The sequence below is a fragment of the Xenopus laevis genome, chromosome 9_10L (assembly GCF_017654675.1).
Source record: "Xenopus laevis strain J_2021 chromosome 9_10L, Xenopus_laevis_v10.1, whole genome shotgun sequence".
Classification (NCBI taxonomy): domain Eukaryota; kingdom Metazoa; phylum Chordata; class Amphibia; order Anura; family Pipidae; genus Xenopus; species Xenopus laevis.
In genome coordinates this window covers 52,434,060-52,440,933 of record NC_054387.1, presented here as the reverse complement: position 1 = coordinate 52,440,933, position 6,874 = coordinate 52,434,060, and positions in this window count along the sequence as shown.

The following is a 6,874-nucleotide window of genomic DNA, read 5'->3' as shown; positions in this document are numbered from 1 at the left end:
CCTCCAGCACAGGAAGGAAGGGGACTGCCGGTCGGCTGCCGGTCACATGAAAAATTAAAAATATCTCAAACCCAATTCATAAAAAATAACAGATCATTTTGAGATTAGAAAGTGAGCGTCTCGCCCCTTCCCCAAAAGTCACTCTCATAGGGCTCGTGTGATAGGGCCCTAGTGTACTGCTCCTCTCCCTGCTTTGTTGCAAATTATCATTAGTTCTGCCATGAAAAAATATAAATTCTACTAACTGTATGTGATACTCAGAGTTCCCTGCATAAGTCAGCCTGCAGCCATGCCCCTTCATATGGTCACAGAACCCCTTAGTGACTTCTAATATCCTTATAATTTACAGTAGGGGGTTCATTAACCTGTGTAATGCACAATTGATATTCAGAGTTCCCTGTATAACTTACCCTGCAGCCTTGTGCCTTTATATAGTCACAGAACCTCTCATTGACTTCTGAGGGGTACATTATTCCTTATAATGCATATGTCAGAGTTCCCTGCAGCCTTATGCCTTTTTATGGGAATGACTGAAAATAGGGTTCTCTCTCTGACGCCTGAAGAAACAATAAAACACGCTTTTGTTCTATAAATGTTAAAAAAACCCTTTATCCGCCCCATGTGGTTGCATAAGATTGTGTTAATTATGGTAGAAAAAGAAAAAAAAAGCATAACAATGTCTGACAGTGAAACGGCTACACAGTGAATCTGCTCTGAAATTATATACCCCAAACACATAATTATCTGTACAGCAGCCCCTGTGCCATTCATCAGTATTTCTTCTGAAAAAAAATTAATGGAAACCTAAAATCTAGTGGCAGAGAAAAGTCAGATTGGTTTATAATCATTAGTGAGAGTCATCCAACAAGAGGTGGTGTTGAATAAAGGTCACATGCAGTCATATAAGTGTCACCTGATTTCAATGAGCACTTGATACCCTCATATTGTACAGTCTCTTCCATATGTATAAATACAAACGTATAGAGAAGGAATGTTCTGGGCACACAAGCTATACCCAAATAATGTACTGTTTAATGGAAACAATATGGCAACTCCTACCCATATAAATAAATACAAATATACACAGATGGAATGATATGGGCACATAATAAGTTATCCCTAAGAAAAATTGTTCCGTAATCATACAAATTCTTACATAAAGACCCCATGACAGCCTACCATATGCACTTCATATCCTCTGGTACTTAACTTATGCCCTTTTGGAACTAGAGCAGTATCCCGTTGACACTAGTATGTTCCCATAAGTTTATTTAATATTTTGCACAATAAGTTATACCTTCACACTGTACTGTCTAAAAAAAAAACTCCATTCCATATGTATAAAAAAATATATATAGAGAATGAATGTTTTGGGCACACAGTAATTCATACTCATACTGCACTGTTTGGAAAATGAAATGGAGTTGAAACCTAAGTTATGGATGTTTGACCTTAAAGACACGCAGGAGTGTTTGCTCTGAGGTTGCATGGGTGCCATCGCATTGGAGAAATGACGTTGGAGCTATTGGCTAGAACTGAGAAAAGGTGTAGCGCCGAATTCTCCCCTGTGTGGGAAACAAATGGGAACCTTGATTCAGTTTCTTGCATCAGGGTTCTTCTGCTGGTAACTGAGCTACAAATCCCAAACTTTGGCTCTTGCAGGATTCCGAGAGTTGTATTGATCAGGGTGTGGAGTGCAGTCTGCAGGAGTGGAATGCATTTAGATGCATAATTCATGGAGCTCTCCATTTATTGGAGCTAACACATATAACAGCGCATGGGCAGTAACCACTAAAACTGTATGCTGACTGGTTGGCTTTTATGCAGTTTAGACAACTTTGAATGGAGATTGCAACCCTCCTTCCTGGTGAATTAGGATTTGATATGAAATTCTAGCTCCAGCCCTTTTATTCCCGTCTCTTCATGTTCTTTGATTTAATAGCACACTGCGTGTGTGTGTGTGTGTGGGGGGGGGGGGTGCTGGGGGACTGAAGCTTCATTATATAATATTGTCAGGCAGTATAGGGAACCGGTTTGTCAGCACCCATATAACCTGCCTGGACAAGTAAAAGAATGAGAAAATGAGATGGAGATGGAGATGTCTGTACATTGAGGAATGTACTTTGCTGGCTTTGATTGAAATCGCGTCATGCTGTTCTGTAAGACTGAATTTATAATTATGGGAAGGAGCTGCCATATTGTTTCCCTCACTACACAGCATGCCTGGATAAAACCTTTATTGGGCCAAGTTTGGGAAGAAGCGCTTAAGGGGTGATATGATAACTATATAAATATATAAAAGGATCATATAATAATCTATCTAATGCTTTATTTACCAGTAGGTCCTTCCAGCCGGCACAAGGGCCCCCGTTCTGGTTAAAAGGAAGGAGGTCAGAGCTGTGAAGATGTGGAATTGTCTCCCTGAATCAGTTGTAATGGCTAATGCATTAGATAGAAGGGGTTGGATTTTTGTTTTTTTAGCAAGAGAGGTAATACAGGGTTATGGAAGATAGCTCATAGTACAAGTTGATCCAGGAACTGGTCTGATTGCTATTTTGGAGTCAGGAAAGAATTTCTTCCCTCTCTGAGGCTTCAGAAGGGTTTTTTTTTCCTTCTTCTGAATCAACTAGCAGTTAGACAGGTTATATATAGACATAAAATGTTGAACTCTTTTAACTTTGTTTCATATGGGATTATGTAATAAAAGGCACTAAATTTGCTCGGGGGCAGTAACCCACAACAACCAGCAGGTAGCTTTTACTGGTTACCTGTTTATATGCAAGCATCTTATTGGTTGCCATGGGTTACTGCTCCTTGGCAAATTTAGTGCCTTATATTACATATGGGGATTAGTCTTTGCATACTCCAGAGACGTAACTAGAGGGGGGCGGGCCCTGGCGCGGGACGTGCAGCCGGGCCCGTCCCCCTCCGTTCGGCCGGAAACGGCCGCATTTCCCATTTACGAGCGGCATGCGAGCTGCCGGGGGGGCCCCGAGGGGGTGTGGGCCCTGGCCCAATCGCACCCCCTGCTCCCCCGGTAGTTACGCCACTAGCATACTCTTAGCCATTTTCCTTTCTTTGCCTCAATGGGAAACAGAGATGTTTTGGGTCTGGTGCTGGGTCAACCTCCACATGTGCCAGTTGCTTACCCTAAAAATTGTTAGCCTTATGCTGCTGCCCTAGGCATGGGCATTCAGGTCCCTGTATAGAAGATAGGGCTCTGATGGGAAACACATTACATCGCTGGTACTGGCTCTTTGGTGCTTTTAAGTACTGTTGGGTGCAGATTTGGGTGCTGTGCTGGTTTAAATATGCCTAAAGGTGGCCACAGATGCAGGGCCGGATTTACATAGTGGGTGCCCCTAGGCCCACTGCCATTCGTCGCCCCTGTCCCCCCCTTTATTCGTGCAAATTTTCATCATCAATGGGGATTGGCGCATGGGAAATTTAAAAAATGATTGTATCTCCAACGCATCCCCAGTGTTTTTGAACCAATGTGGTTGTGTTTGGGCAGCATGCCGCCCCCCTAAAATCCTGCCACCCTAGGCCCGGGCCTAGGTGGCCTTTCCACAAATCCGTGCCTGCACAGATGTTACAATTTACGATCTTTCATGGAAAAGATCTTTCCAAGAAAGATTGTTCGTTTCAATACTCACATGTAGAGCTGAATCGTCAGATATACAGGTAGAAACAATAGAATTCTACCTGTATCTGAAGAATCAGCACTAACAATGGGCGACCGAAATTTTCAGGCCTGTCGATCTACGAGCTGCCCGATATCCACGCACCGAATATCGTACACTACAGTATCGTACGCTACACAAATGATCAACCATCAATTTAGTAGGTTTTGCTAGGACAAAAGGTTTGAACTTATTGGGTGTATTATTTTCACCATAGCTATTATAATACACCTTACCAATCTGAAAAACAGAGGTGTAACTATAGGGGGACAGACCCTGCAACTGCCGGGACCCAGGAAATTTAGGGAGCCCCATGGGATTGATAAGCAGCTGCAATATATGTTAATATAAAATATCTTGTTGCCAAAGTTTAGGGCCTAGTGATGTTGCTGTCATGATGTTTCATTTCAGAGCTAGGAAGTTTATGTAGGAAACACTCATATAAATAAACTTTTCCATTAATAAATTGTTCTAATTAACAGTACATGGGAGGAGCGGCAGTGGAGTTTGGAGTTTAAACACTACCCATCTTCCTGCCTCTGCCATACTTCTTGACTGTCGTTGCTGACATGCGTATCCAGCAATACATGACTGATTGTTTCAAGTTTCTTTGAAAGTAACGCAAGTTTTTGAACAATTTATATAAAGTGAGTAAGTTTGGGGGGCCCAAGGATCTTGCTATGGGGCCCAATAATTAGTCAGTAGTAGTTCATCTAAATAGTAAAAATAATTAATTGGCTCAGTCAGCTAGTTCCTAGGCAAGTCAGGGCAGTTTTTGTAACTTACATAATTTGCGTAACTTTCACAATGTCACAGGGGCCCCTTCTAAAGCAGAAGTGTACAACTGTACCCCTGCCCCCCCCCCCCCCCCCGATGACGGCCCTGGATACAGCCATTAATCCCATGCACATGGCTGCATGTGACCATATATTTTGCCTGAAGAAAAGAGTATTTTGGGATAAGCAACCCACTGTTTGGAGGATTGATAGGCAGCACATCCCCCCCCAACTTCTCTCCCTTTGTAACGTATAGGGGGCAGTGCTTATAGCTGTGGGTTTACTGGAAACTCCACTGAAAATAGTTTTTTTAAATTATGTTCAAGGCCTTTCTTCCCTTATGAGTGCTCTGAGGTTTCCAGACCCAAAGCACTTCCTCTGCCGAGAGCTAAAACTGATCTATGTGCTTCAGTCCGGACGCAAACAGGGGTGTGTGTGTGGGGGGGGGGTGCAGAACTTGTTCCACGTCCAGCCTTTCGGAAATTTAGTGCCAGCTCTGAAAGTCAACAAGCTGGAGAGAGTGAGATGAGATGTAGTTGCTTTATTACCTGCCTCTAAAGCCTTTCCATGGAGCTGCTTCTCTTTTTACTAAATTCAGAGCCAGACCAAAGAGCTTTGTCCTTCAAGCCCAGGGCACTATCTGCAAACCCCACTTTTATCCCCTGTCTGAGGTGAGACTCGCCTAAATTAAATGGGAGACACCTGGGGTGGAAAGAGGGGCACAATGGGGCATGGACAGGCTGCAACAGTGGTGTGGTTTAAAACCACCTTAGCGTTAAAATCTCTTGAGCTCCTAATATATACCCTCACTATAAAAGCAACTTTTTTTCAGGCACTTTCATGCTCTGGAATATTAAAGGCAAAATCAGTAAATACAAGAAAAAAACTACTGCAAGACAGAATTTGAGACAATTGCATGAAATTTGGAGAGAAAATTTGAGATTGTAACATCAAATGTATCAAATTCTGATAAATCTCACCCAAAGTCATCTTGAGTTTCTTTCATTTCAAGGGTTGCCAACTATGGGCATTCAGCAGCTAAAATAAATACATTGCATCTCATTTTGCTCCTGCCAGGCTTCAGTGCCAGCTTGCCAGGCTGTGAATATACTGATCCCTCCACTGCTCAATGTAAGTAACAAGACACCCACACACAGGGTCCCTGGGTTGCACTCAATGTAAACCAGCAGCTGTTGAAATGAACAATAAAGGCTGTAGTTATAGGTATTTCCAATTACATGTTTGGGTAGGGATCTGTGACTCCTAGCCAGCCTTCCCCACAATTCCAACAGAAACAGAGCTGCACAATCCATTTCTTGAATGACATCATTATCTGTTTCAAGCCAATCTCTCTCCCCTTGTGTTCCTCTTTTCCCTTAGAAATGAAATTCTAAATCAAATGAGCTTTATACATTTATCATTACCAATGTACCGGTAGGTAGGGGATTGAAAAGGAGTTAAGGTGGCCATACACAGGCCGATAAAAGCTGCCGACAGACAGTGTCGGCAGCTTATTGGCCCGTGTATGAGGCCCCCCGACGGGCTACACTGATCGAGATCTGTCCGAAAGTCGGGCAGATCTCAATCGGATGGGACAAAAAATCCCGTCGGATCGCGGCCGCATCTATTCTTTGATTCCGCCCATTGCTGTTCGCATCTATTCTTTGATTCCGCCCGTTGGGCCCTAGGGCCCACGATCGGATCAGCCCGATATTGCCCACCTCGCCAAACGAGCGGATCTCTCAGTGTATGGGCACCTTTAGGGAGCAGTTTAAAGGAATAGGGACAAGTCCTGTCTCTCAGTGTGCACTCAGTCTGTACTGGCTCAGGATCTGTTTGTCTTTTGGGTTCTGTAGCCTTTCCAGATATGGGCCAGTCTTTCCCCAGTGATTGGTAGATGTCATGTTTATGGGAGTTCGATATCTTATTGCTCCAATCACATAAATATTGCTCTTTAGATTTGTTTATTATTTGTATTACTTGGCCTTTTGTCAGTTCGTGCTAGGCTTGGTTGGGCAGGGTGCTAATGAGTTGTTTCAGAGTGAATGGTTTGCCCGGGGTCTTGTTGTTCAACCAGGCTTTATGGTGGTAGGTCATGGGGCTGCTGTTCTGTAAATTTGCCCAGAAAGCACCTTCTTCTATATGTCAAACAGTACGGGAAATCTGCCCAGCTTGCCTGGACAGGCACTGTTTGAAGTGCTCTGGTGGACCAGAGAATATTCCAGATGGAATATTGGTCTGGGTAGGTGACAGGATTCCACACATAGCGACCATAGAGGAGGATTGGGGTGATGATACTTTTGAAGATTTTAAGACTCTTGATGGTTTAAGGCAGTACAGGTGTCTCCTGATGGTATGGTCATTAAGGACAGCTATTCATGGTTTGAAGTCTCTGATTGGCTGATTTCTAGGCCA